This window comes from Bactrocera tryoni, chromosome 2 (genome assembly GCF_016617805.1).
Source record: "Bactrocera tryoni isolate S06 chromosome 2, CSIRO_BtryS06_freeze2, whole genome shotgun sequence".
Lineage (NCBI taxonomy): Eukaryota > Metazoa > Arthropoda > Insecta > Diptera > Tephritidae > Bactrocera > Bactrocera tryoni.
In genome coordinates, this window is record NC_052500.1 from 58,592,080 (window position 1) to 58,609,715 (window position 17,636).

Here is a 17,636-nt window from a genome sequence, read left to right on the forward strand (position 1 = left end):
CCATACGGGAGTGCGAAATTACTTCGCAGCACCAGCTGAAGTATCTGGGAGTAATATTAGATTCTAAATTAAAATTTAAAGAACACCTGGAGTATTCCTCCAGTAAAGCAAATAAAATTTACAATGCTCTATCGAGAATGATGACCAATACAGGCTGTGTGCGTTCCAGCCGGCGATTCTTAATAGCGAAAGCAATGAGCTCCGTAATACTGTACGCAGCACCAGTATGGATACAGGCAATGGATATAAAAGCGTATGCTAAACAAATGATTGCAGTGCATAGGCTTTCTGCAATTCGAGTAATAAGTGCTTTCCGGACTACATCAACTGACGCTGCTGAAGTATTAGCCAGCATGCCGCCCATTGACATCCAGGGAGATGAACTCGAGCGTTTATATATTTATATATATTTATATATTTATATCAGCGCCTAAAACAGTATCGGCAAGGACAGAGGAGAGGGACAAAAGCATTAAAATGTGGCAGGAGCGGTGGAATTCCTCATCCAAAGGGCGTTGGACCCACCGACTTATACCGGACATGCACTCGTGGATAGACAGACGACATGGGGACCTAGACTTTTATCTGACCCATATACTTAGTTGACATGGGTGCTTTAGAAGCTACCTTTTCAGATTCTACAATGTCATAAGTCCGAACTGTCTGACACGTACAGAGCATATAGAAGACTCTGAGCATGTACTATTTTATTGCCCTCGATTTTCAAAAACAAGGGAAAAACTAAAAACCACACTCGGTGGTGGTTTTACGGTCGATAATTTAACGACACTCATGTGTCAGTCGACTGATAATTGGAAAGCTTTCAGCGAAGCGTTAGCATCCATAATGACAAAACTGAGACAAACTAGGCGTCCGTCAGTCCGCACAAGTAATACTTAGTCCCTCCCACGAAGTAATACTTAATCGGTGGTTCCGTGGGAGAGCCTTGAGTTGGGAGTAGGTGAGGTTTAGCAGAGTAAAGTTCCGCACTCCGGTTTTCGATGCTTCCCCCTACTATAAAAACAAAAAAAAAAAAAAAACATACTAATAAAAATGTAAACAAGAAATGCATTAGAAAAACATAAATGCTTTTTTTTTACATGTTTGGATTAAAAATCTTTTTTCATAAGACAAAGCACGCTCCGGAGTAGCAGAACCTCTATATGGAATTAACTGAAGTTCTATATAGTTAAATCATGATTAAAATCTTGCCTTTTGACAATTCACATCTCGCCAAAAAATTGCACTTGTGCTCTTATTTGTGTGACGTTCAATCGTTTTAACTTTGAACTCATATACTCGTATTTGATCGATTTCTTACTTTAACGTCAGATTCTTTATAAATAATACGGAAATTCTCAACACTCAACCCTAACTAATAGTTAGCATTCATATAACGATTACAATAAATTTTAAACAATTTCGTTTGCACTACTCTGTGCAACTTGTTGTGAATATCCCTTTTATATTGTCTCAGCTGTTAGTTGTCGTACTCTGAACGCCGTATTATATTGTTTTGCATAGTGCGCATGTGGCAAAATAAACAAAACGGAAAGTCAATGAGAAGAGGAACAACAAAAATGGTGCGAATTGAAATCTAATAGGAATCTAGTGTACTGCTACATACAAAATACAGTTATTTGACTTATTTTTAATGGATATTAATTTCACATTTATACAACTAATAAAATACAGCACGTTATTGGAAATAATAAAAGCGCGAATTTATGCTTACAAGTATTTATATTTACTCGGACAAGTCGCACGATTCACCAAATGTTGTCAGCACAGGGTGTTTCAAGTGTTAACTAAACGTTAGTGTGAAGCTAATTGGACGTTCATAGCATCGTTTGCTTTGCCAGTGATTTTAGTTTAGTGTTGCAAAGTGTCGGTGTCGGTTGTTTCGTGTACGCGTCCCGTAGTGTGAATTGAATATTGTGCGAGACAAGAGTGCGGAAACGGATACCAAGCAATAACAACAAACCAATACAAAAGAACAAGCGCAGAAGAAGTGTTGTTTTTTTTTACAAAATAATTCGCAGATACATATTTATATACAAAAATAGTTACGTTGCAAAATATGTGTACAAAATGAAAAGACGCGTGTGAGTGATGTTGCCAAGAGTTAAGCAATAAAATAAACTAGAGCAGAGAGCATAAGAAATAATAATAATAAACTGATATTGGCTAAAAGGTCAGTCAACCGATTTTGGCAAGTTTATGAAAAGGTTAGAAGAAGGCAGCGATAGTGGCATAAAAGCAGCAACAAATATTTCAAAGTAAGCAGTGTTTATATTATAAATTTTAAGTGAAATTGTAAGAAAGTATATAAATAATAGTGCACTGTTAATGTTTGTGGTGTGTGTGAGTGTGTGTGCGTGATGTATAGTTGAAAATAATATGTAATGTAAAGTAAACACAAGAATAACACGTGAAAACAAAACAGAAAAATTACGAAAAACATTATGAAGAGCAAAACAAAATTGCATACATGCGCTGCACAAGCATAAATAAGTATGTCTGTGTATATGTAAGTAGAATGCATATATCGAGTAGCAGAGCAGCTTATGGACCGATATGGTATGTAGCACTTAATGGCTTAAGTGCCAGCAGCAACGCAAAGATATATGTACATACGAATATATATACATATATAAACGTAAGCGTGTGCGCGTTGGCCAAATAGCACTTAAACGTGTTTCGGTACTTGTTTTCCACCGCAGCCACGTCGCCCACTTAAACGCCAATACCTTATTTGTTGACTGCTTGCTGGCTGCTGGCTGCTGCCTGCTTTGCTCCCCCACAGCGGCGTAGCGAGCAGAGCAGACGACAGCGAGCAACTAACTCAGTTTTTGCACCATGCTGTGTACGCACACATGCATAAACAAACAGAAGTATGCATTTATTAGGTACATATGTTTGTATAGTATATGCATATCAGAAAAGCTGAAGCTGCGGCTGCGGCTGCGGCGACCGCGGAATCAAATGTCAACGCTGCTGCATTTTACCAATGCGTTGTTGTTATTTTTATTGTTCGTGCTATTGTAACAGTTTCATATTGTCATTGTCGGTCGCAACGATACGATTGCATGCATCATCTCATTGTTGGTTCGTTTCGTCAACCATTTCCAGAATCGGCTAACAAAGGCAGTTTATTGGAGTTTAATGAATTTAGTTGCACACACACACACACTCACACAAACGCAAACGGGCACAGAAACACGGCAAAGCAATAAATTGTATGGCATGCGTGTCGTATATTTGGTTTGCGTGTGCAGTCACCGCTTAGCTCGACCACTCCACCTCCTGCTTCACCAATTTCACTGAACTTTGCGTGCACTGGTGTGTCGACATCTGTGCATCTCATGCCCAGCAAGTCGGAGATTATACATTCACATTTGCGGTTTGGTTGTGCGAAACCGCTATGTGGCGTACATTGTGTTAGAATTGCAAAAAATCGATTATAACAACAAATCAGCTGATGAATTCCCGAATTCAGAAGGCATTGTTATTGTTTGATTGAGTCCAATGTGTTTGGTGTGGAAGGCTTACAGGCTTTATGCGGTAACTTTTAAGCATTGCAGCAACAAATTTAAAATTCTAAAAAAAATTTTGCTGCTCGTGTGTATATTTGACATTAATAAAGTCACTCGAAAATCCGGTATCGGACGAAAAGCGCATAATGCTGCCATACCATACAAACTGAACCATCGGAATCAAGAGGTTGTATGGAAAACTTTTTCATTTGACACGATGTCATTACGAAATTTGACGATTTAAGACAATACTTACAATAAAGAAATTGTTCATATCGGATCACTATAGCATATCTACATATACAAACTGAACGTTCGGAATCAAGTGCTTGTATGGAAAGATTTTTCATTTCACACTTTGACAAATTTCATTTTCACCAAATTTGGCATGTCTTATCTTCTAAGCTAATAGTTTCATCTCCGAAGAAATTGTTTAGATCGGTTCACTATTGCATGTAGCCGCCATATAAACCGAACGAATGGAATCAAGTGCTTGTATGGAAAGATTTTTCATTCGACAAGATATCTCCACGAAATTTGGCATGCTTTATTGTCTAAGAGAATAATTCAATCTCCGATAAAATTGTTCAGATTGGAGCACTATAGCATATACATACATACGTAGTTTTCCAAAAATAATGCAACACGATTTGTCAAAATGCCCTGTATTTATGCTTATGACCTAATTTAAGCTGCCTTAATCACTATTTATAGCTTACTTTATTGTATAAGTATTTGCTTTAAAACTTTTGTCCAAAGTACGGTCTCTGATTTGCTTCGCATTCCCTCTTGATATGCTTTGCTAATAGACTTTGTCGTCACGGTTGCAGCGGTGATGGCGGTTGCTGTGGTTTCTATCGCTATTAAAAGTAAAATGCCAGACAAGAATTTCATGTTATATGAAAAAATTGTAGCATTTGTAGCATTTCCTCGTTTTCATGTACTAAATAACACATGTGTGTACATATATATATGTATGTTTACTTACATACAGACATTTGTGCGTGTTATATATTTACAATATTTACACAATATTTATACAGCGCCACAACACAAGGTATATAGACTTCACAATAATCACAATGACAGTGTTACATAATCAGTAAAAAATATATGTACGTCTGAACCACTATGGGTTTATTTGTACATATAAGTATGAATACAGTTTGATAGCTTCGTAAAATTTCATAACCGAAAAATCGTACAACGATGTATTTCTCAAAGTTTTTGCTTCCGAACGAGTTCTAGTGTGAGTTTTCGGAAACAATTAATTGCCAATTCAGAAAATTTGGTACTCGAAACTCCAAGAAAAGTGTGATAAATATTTCCATTTATGTAAATTAATTATACCCTGAACAGGGTATATTAAGTTTGTCACGAAGTTTGTAACACTCAGAAGGAATCGTCGGAGACCCTATAAAGTATATATATAAATGATCAGTATGTCGAGCTGAGTCGATTTAGCCATGTCCGTCTGTCTGTCCGTCTGTCTGTCCGTCTGTCTGTATATATACGAACTAGTCCCTCAGCTTTTAAGGTATCGTTTTGAAATTTTGCAAACGTCATTTTCTCTTCAAGAAGCTGCTCATTTGTCGGAACGGCCGATATCGGACCACTTTAACATATAGCTGCCATACAAACTGAACGATCGGAATCAAGCTCTTGTATGGACAACTTTCACATTTGATAAGATATATTCACGAAATTTGGTACATATTATTTCCTAAAGCAACAATGTAATCTCCGAAGAAATTGATCAGATCGGTTAACTATAGCATATAGCTGCCATACAAACTGAACACATAGTTACTAACAGAAATGCACCTGTGAAGGGTATTTACCTTCGGTGCAACCGAAGTTATCGTTTTTTCTTGTTTTTTTTAATACTCTGCCTGGAAAATTAGAAAATCTGACATACAAGGTTATCGTTTCTCCACAAAACGAAAAGAATTCAAAACGTCATTAAGTCAAAGTCAAAAAAGAAATTTTCTGGAAGCCTTTATAATAATGTCTAGAGGTCGAATAATGTATTTTCTCCTTAGTTGGTTTGTTCTTTGATATACCATCTTTAAGAAACTCACCTCAAGCTATTTATATGGCATTTATCTAAGCGATGACCTATGTACGTGATGATGCCTATAGATAACTTTTTAGATAAATGTTCCCACTACTTCGTCTGTTGCCATTTACCCGATGCCCGCTTTTGTGTACGAGTTTAAGATACAATTACGACGAATCACTTCACAACGATAAATAATAGAATACCGCCATCCTCTGGGTTAAGGTTTAAAATGATATTTTCAGGTACTTTCAGGTTTCATCTCCTTGAGATCTTGCGTTCTACCACTGGACCAATGAACCTCGCGTGCGCTTAGCAGGCTCTGATTGACGACCCTCTCCTGTGCGATTGTAAGCTTCTTTTGATCGTCGGCTTTGCAGTTTCCAGGAATTCCGCAATGATTATCAACCAAACGAGTTTGCTTATGGAGTACCTTGGTGATACTTTTATTGAGAACAGACCAGCTTTGAGCGCACAGTTAGCCAGCTCAGCTACCCTTCCATCTTTACCTACTAACTTCGAACCATGCGCGAAAAAGCTCAGTGCAACTCTTCTCCAGCGACTCCTCCACATCCACACATCTTTTTACACCAAGTTAGGACTTAAATGTTACCTGAAACTTTCTTTAGAATTTTTTTCATTGCCCATCAATTGCTTTTTCTGCAGGGTACACTAAACGTACCTACACATACAGCATGTCTTCATGAATAGTATTCTGCTGCAGCGTTGACAGCCGTAAATGTTGTGTTGCTGTTGGCCAAATGGTGGTTTTCATTCAAAACTTAGCACATTGATCATATTTTGTGAATTTTTGAAGCTCTGTGAATCTGTGCTCGTATATACACACACACGTATTAGATGTTCTTCGTATGTACATATGTATAAATATTTCTATAAAAATAAAAATAATGCTTTTTTAATTTATTTCTGGTTAGCGGCAATTGCGCAGGACCTTCAGTAGCAGATCTGTATATGAATTCATGTAGTTTTGTAATTTTTTCAAATATCATTATTCGTAGCTTCTTTTATGTGTACAATTAAGATGTTTGTATATTACAAATGTACATATGTACATGTAGTATGTTTTTGCTTTTCTCATTTCAATAATTATCTGTTTACAAATTCAAAATGAGCTTAAGCACCTGCCTTTAATAATTCACTTATTAATGATGGCATTAAAAGATGTTAAAATTTTAACTAAACGGTACAAGTACCTCTGCTTGTATGCTTTCATTTATTTAAATATTTCTGAATTTTTGTAAATATGCCATTTCCACCTATTAGTTAGACATTAGTAAAATTAGTTATGAACGCAGAACAAGTTTTTCTCCTAACTTCATGCTTGGTTTCTTCTAATTAGTTAGTTAACCAACCAAAATTCCTTCGATTTGTATTGTGTAAGCGGAATGTTGACGTTTTGAAACAAAGATCGCGAAATCGTGTTCTTCAAAAGCATGTGTCATAAATGCACAAAACTAGAGTTTTTGGAATAAATTACGCAAAATGTAAATAAACTAATCCACGCAATTTTTTTGCTCCACTTTTACATAAGTTGTGACAAAAAAGTATTGAAAATAAAACGCAAAATATTTCATTTTTTATTAATATTTATATTGTTGACTTTAAAGTAATCCCTACCAGATGTAATACAGTTATGCCAAGGATTTTTTCAGTCCTCGTAACATTTTTCATGGGATTGCCTTCAGCTTCTTCAGCGAATTTTTTTCAATCTCTTCGATCGACTGAAAACGGTTTTCATTGCGTTGATTGTTGATTTGTTTGCATGTCAAACTCATAGACCCATGTCTCATCGGGAGTTAAAATGCTCTCCATGAATATGGGATCAGAATTCGTAAGATCAAGCATGTCCAAACAAACCTGTTTACGGTACTCTTTTAGACGCGGTTCAAATCCTAAAAAAAATAACCTCCAAAATCATTCGAACGGACTCGCGAGAGATGTCGAGCCTCTTGCCATCTCTCTAACACTTGCGATTTTCAAGTACCCTATCCTTCACTTTTCTAATATTTTCATCAGTCGTCTAAAACGAAAGATGTCGTCAACGATCTCTCGACCGTCACGAAATTTGGTTACAAACAAAAAAATTGAGAGAAATTCTTTGTTTGATACAATGTAAAAGTCACAACGCACTACTGAGGTGTACCGACTTAAGCAGCTGCTGTAAACAAACTTTTTGGCTTTTATTTGGCAGAGTAATTAAATACAGTTAATCTACAAGGTCTGTCGCAAAAGAAAGAGGACTGTTAAAAAAACAACAAAAAATTAATATTTTTCAAAAGTTATATTTTTTTATTCAAAATAGTTTCCTTGTGCTTCGATACAGCTTTTAGCCCGGTCAATTAGCATTTCAAATGAGTGTTTAAGACCATTTTTCGGAATGCTCTTGAGAATATCGGTCGTCACCTTTTGGATAGCTCAAATGTCCTGAAACCAGTGTCCTTTCATGGGCAAATGAAGTTTTTCAAATAGGTAAAAATCACAGGGTGCCAGATCAGGTGAGTAGGGTGAGTGATTAATGGTTAATATGGAGTTTTTTGTCAAAAAATCAGTGACAATCGTCGACCGATGACACGGCGCATTATCGTGCAACAGGCGCCAGGACCCTGCCTCACGGTATTGTGGTCAAGCACGATGAATGCGTGACAAAAGACGCGTCATAACACCAAGGTAAAACACAGCATTAATCGTTTGGCCAGGTGGGACGAACTCTCGGTGTACAATACCCTCGGAATCGGAAAAACAAGTCAGCATTGTCTTTATTTTTGACTTCTGAAGACGACCGACTTCTGATCGTCTCAGAGGTCCTCACGACCTTCTTGGAATCGCTTAAACTACTCATGCACATTACTACGGGATAGACACTGATCACCATAAACTTTTTTCATCATTTGAAATGTTTCAGTAAACGTTTTCCCAAGTTTAAAACAAAATTTAATATTTGCTCTTTGTTCAAAATGCGATTTACGACAGATGACCAAAAGCTGCTGTCACTTTTTGATCGATAACATCGATTGTAGTTATCCAATTGTCTTAAAATATTTACGAAATGTCAACAAGAGATCAAACTTTTTATTTCATATACCCACCAATAGGTGGCGCCACCAGAAACAGTTATATTTAAAAAGTTCTGTTTCTTTTGTAGGAAAAAATTCAACATTTTTTTATATAAAATAATTTGTTAAATTAACTGTGAAGAATAACAACATCATTGACCTTTTGGTTATAAAAGCTTGAATTCGGTTTGGTGAATGCAATTTAGGGTAGTCGTTTGCCTTTAAATGTCGGGTTTACTACACATAATTTTTACAAAACATGTTTTTATTTCACGAATAGTTCCTAAATTGTGAAATATACGTTTTTTTTTTTAAACGCTGCTTTTAACGGGCCCTTGAAAGTTCCACTGTCGGTGGAATATTGTTGACTTCTTGGAATTATATATTATTTCAGGTGTAAGTCCTTCAAACCAATTTTTTTTGCGTAGTGTTTAAAACTCCAGTTATGTATGTACAAGTATGTTTAGCCACGAGCTTTTTTGAGCTTTTCAAGGTTTTTTATATGGCAGCGAAAAAAAGTGCTTTTTTTTAACTTGTTTTTCGATGTAAAAGACTGCAAATAATTGTGTCGTCGCACGTGGTCAAACAAAGCGAGATGTTTTGTGAATCAGTATTAATTTACAGATTTTGATTCTGTTAGAATCGTGTGAGCGCAGAACACCATTGTTGCAATCAGCAACTATCAACTCTTTCGTAAAGTTTTGACATACGAGCGCTATTTGTGTTGTTTACACTAACTTAAAATATTCAGCTCGGCCAAAAAATGGAATTAAATTCCCAACAATTTCGCGCGATTATCGTTTAACGATGGTATGGAGAATTGAATAGAGGTCGTGGATCCCTCCAAGACGAATTTCGTGACGGTCGTCCAAAATCACTTGTTGAAAACTATTGATGCGGTGCGCAAACTGATATTGCAAGATCGTAAGATAGAGACAGCTATAGACATTGATGGGACCAGCATGCATTCAATATTGAATGAACATTTGATTGTAGAAAAATTTTTTCACGTTGCATGCCATACAATTTGTCGTTCGCTCATAAAAACACAAAGCAAAAAAGAGGCTTATGTCGATTCGTCGAGAGGAATGTTAAAAAACTACAATAGATGTGCTCCTTGCTATTGCGATCGCCTGTGCGAAATTACAGTTTTATATCTAATTTAGTGCTTAGTTTTGATACTTTATAAGTTTTCGGTTAATGACGTTTTGTGGGCGTGACAGTGGTCCGATTACGCTCATCTACGAACTCGTACTTTTTTTGTCAAGAAACCGGCATACCAAGTTTCATTAAGATGATGACTTTTTACTTAAGTTACAGCTTGCACGGACAGATAGTCAACCGGATTTAAATTTTTCTAGTCATCCTGTTCATATATATGTATTTATATAGATATTCCTATATCTATCTCGGTTATTTTAGGTGATACGTACAACCGTTAGGTAAATACAACTATTATGCTCTGTAGCAAAATGTTGCAAGGGTATAAACATACAAAAGACAGGCCTGATAATTAGTGTTTTGAAAGACAAACTGGCTGTTGTTGAGAAGTCAACTGTTTTTGGATAGTTTAAATACATGTTATCATAACACCGGGGAGAAATCATTTTTCAAATATTTATCTATTTCCATACAAACATATGTCTGTATAGTTATATGTATGAACATACTTAGCCACAAAAGATTTTATGTGACTCATAAAACGTAAACAAAGCAACAAAGTCGAATAGGAAATTCGCAAATATTTCAACTAAACCAAAAAAGTCAAACCAAAAGAGTCAGCAAAATCAAATTACCCGAAAATATTTCACATGAATAATGTTTTGTTGCCATGTTAAGCAACTTTCTCCCGCGAAATAAATTACTGAGCACAAATTTGGGCAAACGCTGTTAGAATTTCCAAAAAAGAGGTGCGTGTGCCAAATAAGTGGATGTGTATACGTACTATAAGGCATTCGCTTATGCGGCATTAAAAAGTGAAGTGAAATTATGTCTCTAAATGGAGTAAATGGTTTATAAGTATGTGCGGATGTTAGTATTTATGTGAGAAATTATGCAAATTAGTTTCTGTGTATTTTAGGTATGTTGGTTTTATCTAACCAGAGCAGAGACTTGAAAATTAAAAATAATTAAGGTAATAATTTGAGGTTGATGGTTTTTTTCAAGATCAGAGCTGCTTTTTAGCAGCCCTACATTCACACTATGAAGTGATCTCTACCATTAAATTGTTACCCGTATTTACGTGAAAGATGTAAGGTTATTTTTAGTCATTATTGTTTTCAAATATGTTACTTACTGATCGGGCATTCGAAGGCCTCTGTTTTCATTTCCAGTCCAATAACTACAGATTACTAACTTCTTATATTATTAAAATAGTGTATTTGGAAAAATTTTGAACAAAAATTTTGGGCAAATGTTTAAAAATTAAATAATATAAGGAATGTTAATTCAGCAGCTAGGGTTTAAGACCAGATTTGCCGTGAAAGAACTGCGTATAAGATAACATAGCCAACCTGAGCGGCCTATAACTTGTAATATACTGAATTATTAGATACATATATTAGCCACCTTCGATTCGCCATATCTCTGCTAGTTATAACTCTGCGCTCTTGCCAAAATTTACAAAAATGAATGAAATCATGTTGTCAAGTTGAATTTAATACTAAATATCTAGATATTTAGCTCCACTTATGGTTGTTACATTAATCTTTATCATCGTTTTTCCTGGCAAAAAAGGAAGCGCAGGGTCTCACTGGGAGAGCTATGAATGGTGGGTCTTTTTGATTGACAAAACTACTTGATATCGATGAATCGTTTGACCCCACCACAAATTTGTTAACTCGGTCAATATTAATCTCAGCCAGTTCGTTAGGTTTGGGTTTGATTCCACCTCGTCTTCCTGCATACTTTTTAGGTAATTTGCATACGACAAGGAAGGTATTGTGTATTCAGAACTCCTACCATAGCGGCAAGTAGTTCAGAGGACAACTTGCGTTCCACTCTGGGCCGCAAGAATTTTATAGCCGCACAAGAGAAATTTATAGAACTAATATTGGAGCGCAAGAGAACAGTCCGCTTAATATATATGTATGTAACTATTTGGTGTTTTAGAGCATCAATTCTGTTTTACAATGAACTTCGGTTGCTTGTATGACAAATTTGTCGTGATAAATTTCGAACTTTCTGCCAGGCTAAATGGTTTTAATCATTTACAGAAGTATACAGTGGAAAATTCTCTAATAAAAAATTCAAGTTTACACAACATGATAAATCCTACATATGTATGAATGTCTATGAGTTTTTCTTATGGAGACTACAACGTACAATTCAGGAAGGAATTTCAATTATGGCTATTTCAAAAGCTTGAAGAAGTATGAGGCTAATACCAATATTGTGTAAGGCAACTTGTTAGTAGTTTCCATTTTGATTTAAAATTATATCACAATTTTATATTACGTTGGGCGACTGCCCAGAGCATACTTAAATTATAAACGGAATACTTCTCCAGCCTGCTGAATGGCAGCGAACGTACAACGCCAGGAGAAGGCGAACCCGATTCCTCAATCGATGACGATGAAGCAGACGTTCCATTGCCCGACCATGAAGAAGTTCGAATAGCAATTACCCGCCTGAAGAACAACAAAGCGGCGGGGACCGATGGATTACCGGCCGAGCTATTCAAACACGGCGGCAAAGAACTGATAAGGAGCATGCATCAGCTTCTTTGTAAAGTATAGTCGGACGAAAGCATGCCCAACGATTGGAATTTAAGCGTGCTCTGCCCAATCCACAAAAAGAGAGACCCCACAATATGCGCCAACTACCGTGGGATAAGCCTCCTCAACATCGCGTATAAGGTTCTATCGAGCGTATTGTGTGAAAGATTAGAGCCCACCGTCAACAAACTGATTGTAACTTATCAGTGTGGCTTTAGACCTGGCAAATCAACAACCGACGAGATATTCACCATGCGCCAAATCTTGGAAAAGACCCGTGAATTGAGAATCGACACACACCACCTCTTCGTCGATTTCAAAGCTGCTTTCGACAGCACGAAAAGGAGCTGCCTTTATGCCGAGTTGTCTGAGTTTGGTATCCCCGCAAAACTAATACGGCTGTGTAAACTGACGTTGAGCAACACGAAAAGCTCCGTCAGGATCAGGAAGGACCTCTCCGAGTCGTTCGATACCAAACGAGGTTTCAGACAAGGTGACTCCCTATCGTGCGACTTCTTCAACCTGCTTCTGGAGAAAATAGTTCGAGCTGCAGAACTAAACAGAGAAGGTACCATCTTCTATAAGAGTGTACAGCTGCTGGCGTATGCCGATGATATTGACATCAGGTGCTACTTCGGACTGAGTAGGCAATTGAAAAGTAAAGTCCTCTCTCGTCGATCAAAAGCCAAACTCTATAAGTCACTCATAATTCCCGTCCTGCTATATGGTGCAGAGGTTTGGACGATTACATCAACTGATGAGTCGACGTTGAGAGTTTTCGAGGGAAAAGTTCTGCGAAAGATTTATGGTCCTTTGCGTATTGGCCACGTCGATATTCGCATTCGATGGAACGATGAGCTGTACGAGATATACGACGACATTGACATAAGTAGTTCAGCGAATTAAAAGACAGCGGCTACGCTGGCTAGGTCATGTTGTCCGGATGGACGAAAAAACTCCAGCTCTGAAAGTATTCGACGCAGTACCCGCCGGGGGAAGCAGAGGAAGAGGAAGACCTCCACTCCGTTGGAAGGACCAAGTGGAGAAGGACCTGGCTTCGCTTGGAATATCCAATTGGCGCCACGTAGCGAAAAGAAGAAACGACTGGCGCGCTGTTGTTAACTCGGCTATAATCGCGTAAGCGGTGTCTACGCCAGTAAAGTAGAAGCAGAATGGCGACTGATATCACTATGCTGGAAAACGCAGCTAATAACCCAGAGTTAACATTTTTGAGAGCACCGTTTAAATTAAGAGGCAACATTGCTCAAATTATGCATAACACAAATTTTTATATTCAGTTGCATATTGGCTACTAATAATCGCGTTAGTACTCATATAAAGATAGGGTTTTGCTTTAGTAGCTCGAAAAATCAGTAACGGCCTCTTAACCTAACCTAACTTAACTTAATTCGAAGAAAGGGAGCAAATTTAAAGATGTTGAATTTTCTTATTTAAAAAAATTACAGTAAATACAGCGGATCTTAAAAAACCTTTAAAACAGCCTTCCCATAAGAAATGTTACACAGAGATTTTTAAAAAATATTAATTTAGAAGTTAGCAGGTACGAAACTCTATCTGTTTTTAGTTCTAAGTGTCTCTAAACATTCAAATAAATAATAAATAATAATTTCATTATCAGTCTAATAGCTTCCGAAATGCAAAAAGAACACTTGTGCTCTACATTGTGTCCTCGTATTCTTATCGGCATAGTATTCGCTAATCATTGGAAATTTCAAAACTTAGCTTAAATGTAAACAAGGGCCCGATAAGAATCCCATTTACGGTAGATTGCGAGAACGCGCTGTAATTTCCACTTCCACATTTTTATAATCCTGCAACATGTTGCTACGGAGTATAATAGTTTTGTTAACCTAACGGTGGTATGTATCACATAAAACTAGCGAGATAGGGTTATATATATACTTGTATGTATATAAAAGATCAGGATGACGAGACGAGATGAAATACGGATGAGAGGGCTTTGATGGAGCCGGGCCAAAATCGGACCATAGGCGTGGCGCGGCCCACTTTTAGGTGGATTCACATATCTCAATGAATAAAATTGGGTAGAAATCACCCTAGACTCCTTATAACTAAGAATCCTTATGTACTTGAGGCACTCCCCTGGTTTTAATCCTTGCATGTAGCAAAAGTATGAAATGTTCGGTTGCACACGAACTTAGCTCTTCCTTACTTGTTTCAAGTAATAATTTATACGGAATTTTGGGAACGCAATAAAGCTTTCATAGTTGTTTACATACAAGTTTATAATCTCTGCATTTTATTACGCTCAAAAAAAGAGATAATGGTTTGAAATGTTAATTCATAAAAGTAGTTTTTGCTGTTATTTCTGCTTTCATATTTAATTTACTGACAGCGAAACAGCACAAATAATTTACAAGCTTACATACATACGATTACATATGTATCTAAATACCTATGCAAATATATACTTATACACATAGGTTTGTTTTGTTGTGTGAAGTCGTAACTGCAACCCTTTGGAAAATCAAATTTACTTTAACTCCGATAACAGAGCAGCAATGGTGACCTTATTCTCGTTTTAATAGTAGGTTGGGAACGGGTTGAAACCCCGCTGTCTTCACACCGTTTGATACTGGATTGTTGGTCTTAATAGATCCTAAGAGGTCTTAGCTATTCGTGACAGAAAATTATGCCGGTGGCCACAAATCTAAGTTGTTTATAAGATGTAGAATCATCTTGGCATTTTTGGATCTGGATAGATTTCGTAAAATTGAAGTTGGGATCGGTTTTCACAAGAAAAATGATTCGTCATAGGAACCGATGTAGGTTAGGTAAATGCATATGAGCATCCCAATCAAGGTTCTGGAGCTTACTATTAACGCAGGGCATACGCCATTGTCGTGATGAAACACAATCCCTTTCCAATTACTTCCTTCAGACGATCCAATTAATGACAATATACGTCAGGATTACGAGTTTGGAAAATCAAAGTTTGTTTGTAGGGAGCGGCTAATAATAGTTGATTTCCTTACAATAGTTAGTACCAAACATACAGGTAACCCTATCTGACAGTCAATCCTAGATTGGCTACCATTTGTTGCGGCTTACCATAACCATTATCGCTTCACATTGTCGTAAGTGAGACCATTTTTCAGCACTAACGACCAACCGTTTCAGAAATTAATCGATTTATTTCCGATTCAGCATGGGATCGCAGTTAGATCGCGGTCCATTATCTATTAACTCGGGAGGTACCCATACAACTGGCTTCTTTTTGTAACCAGTTTTATTTAAATTATTCCGAACGATTGTATATGCAAAGTTTAGATCCTCGGCAATCGAGCGCTTATGAGGTAGTCGAAATCGTAGATTTCCATTGACCTATCGATATTTTCAATATTTGGCCTTCTAGAGCGTGGTACATCTTGGCGCGTGATTTGCTGTTACGCATAAGATCCATAAAGACTATTCACATTTTCATTTGCTGGTGTCCATCTGGAGGAGTGCTCACACAATACGAAATCAAGCAATCACAGAACTGTCTGAAAAGATTGTTCAGCATGAAACCTTATCTTTCTAACGCCATATTTTGTAACCCGATTGCACTTATACATCGATTATATATATGTAAAGTTCTCCTTCAGTTTTTTAGAAATTTTGCACACTTCCTCCTCTCACCAAGAATCTGTTTATTTGACGGAACCGCGGATATCGAACTGCTTTAGCGTATAACTGAATGATCGCAATCAAGTCAAGCCTTTTAATTTCGAGATATCTGCAAGATATGCTTGGCATTAGTTTTCGAAAATGATATTAACTCTCAAGAAATTGTTTAGATCGGATCACTATAGTATATTGCTGCAATATAAACTGAACTATCGGAATCAAGGCTTGCATGGTACACTTTTTTATTTGGCGAGCTATTTTCACGAAATTTGTGATAGATTATTATTAAATTCATCGCTACATCTCTGAAGAAATGGTTTAATTTGGACCACTATAGCATATATGTATGTATGTAGGTGCCATATAAACTCACCCATGCAAATCAAGATAAATACTTTTTATACTCTTGCAACAAAGTTGCTAAGGAGAGTATTATAGTTTTGTTCACATAACGGTTGTTTGTAAGTCCTAAAACTAAAAGAGTCAGATATAGGGTTATACATATATACCAAAGTGATCAGAATGACGAGTAGAGTTGAAATCCGGATGTCTGTCTGTCCGTCCGTTCGTCCGTGCAAGCTGTAACTTGAGTAAAAATTGAGATATCATGATGAAACTTGGTTCACGTATTCCTTGGTTCCATAAGAAGGTTAAGTTCGAAGATGGGCAAAATCGGTCCACTGCCACACCCACAATAAATAAAGATATTAAAGTGAGATTTGACACAAAGCATCGTATTAGGGAGGGGCATATTTGGACGTAATGTTTTTGGAAAAGTGGGCGTGGCCCCGCCCCTTACTAAGTTTTTTGTACATATCTCGGAAACTATCATAGCTATGTCAACCAAACTCTATGGAGTCGTTTCCTTCAGGCAGTTCCATATACAATTCAAAAATGGAAGAAATCGGATAATAACCACGCCCACCTCCCATACAAAGGTTATGTTGAGAATCACTAAAAGTGCGCTAACCGACTAACGAAAAACGTCAGAAACACTAAATTTTACGGGAGAAGTGGCAGAAAGAAGCTGCTCCCAGGCTTTTTTTAAAAATTGAAAATGGGCGTGGCCTCGCCCACTTATGGACCGAAAACCATATCTCAGGAACTACTCTACCGATTTCAATGAAATTCGGTATATAATATTTTCTTAACATCCTGATGACATGTACGAAATATGGGTGAAGTCGGTTCACAACCACGCCTTCTTCCAATATAACGCTATTTGGAATTCCATCTGATGCCTTCTCAGTATAGTATACAAATTGATCAAATTGAGCAAAATAAAAAAATATGTAAATGGCGGACAATGAAATCTCGATTATCACTTTGTCATGCGAGAGTATAAAATGTTCGGTGACATCCGAACTTAGCCCTTCCTTACTTGTTATATCCTATTATGCGTTTTATGCTTTAAAAAATGCACCTACGAAGGGTATTATAGTTTCGGTGCAGTTCAAGTTATTTATTTCTTGTTTAGTTTCACATATGTCCTATTGTATATTTTTCCTACTGGGTATTTAAATATGCATATAAACTTTATTATCGCTCGATTTTTTGCTAGTTTGTTAATTAAGTAAACTTGGAAATCTTTTTATAACGA

The 17,636-nt window shown here is 36.9% G+C and overlaps 1 protein-coding gene across 2 annotated transcripts in view; it reads left to right on the forward strand.

Annotated features, from left to right (window-relative positions):
• The first annotated feature begins 1,602 nt into the window (after positions 1–1,602).
• The window catches only part of LOC120767279, a 77,344-nt gene continuing 61,310 nt past the window's right edge, over positions 1,603–17,636 (forward strand). Inside the window, exon 1 of one of the 2 annotated variants that reach the window (XM_040093153.1) lies at positions 1,603–2,279. The gene's annotated coding sequence lies outside the window, so the exon portion shown is untranslated. Of the gene's footprint in view, positions 2,280–2,519; positions 2,581–17,636 lie in introns of those variants that run through there. The other variant, XM_040093154.1, reaches the window with a different exon arrangement.